General features: G+C 44.6%; 1 long non-coding RNA gene across 1 annotated transcript in view; it reads right to left on the minus strand.

The window, feature by feature from the left end:
* Window positions 1-314, minus strand: part of LOC127751635 (uncharacterized) — a 9307-nt gene continuing 8993 nt past the window's right edge. The window contains exon 2 of the long non-coding RNA XR_008012189.1: window positions 1-70. This is a non-coding gene — a long non-coding RNA (uncharacterized LOC127751635). The remainder of the gene's footprint in view (window positions 71-314) is intronic.

Genomic DNA, 314 nt, shown 5'->3' on the forward strand with positions numbered 1-314 from the left:
CCAAACAAGACGAGGACCGAAGGGCTGCCGAACATCTTGGGCCACTGACGTGGAAGGGCGAAGATTTCGTCTGGAAACAGCAGGCCGTGTGTCATTTGTAGTATAGCAGATGAAATGAAAATGAAGATGAGTTAAAAGTAACGGGAATTGAGACTGTAGCTGTAAGATCTGTTTTTCAATGGAGATAAGGTCTGGGGAACATGCAGGTGTACCCACGGGTGTACCTCTGAAAAAAGTCGCTTAAGTGAGGGCTCATGTTTGATGTAAACAGTTCTTAATTCGAATATTGGCTTTGCTGCATGAATCGTGTTCAT

The sequence above is a fragment of the Frankliniella occidentalis genome, unplaced genomic scaffold (genome assembly GCF_000697945.3).
Source record: "Frankliniella occidentalis isolate FOCC.00 unplaced genomic scaffold, Focc_3.1 Scaffold630, whole genome shotgun sequence".
Classification (NCBI taxonomy): domain Eukaryota; kingdom Metazoa; phylum Arthropoda; class Insecta; order Thysanoptera; family Thripidae; genus Frankliniella; species Frankliniella occidentalis.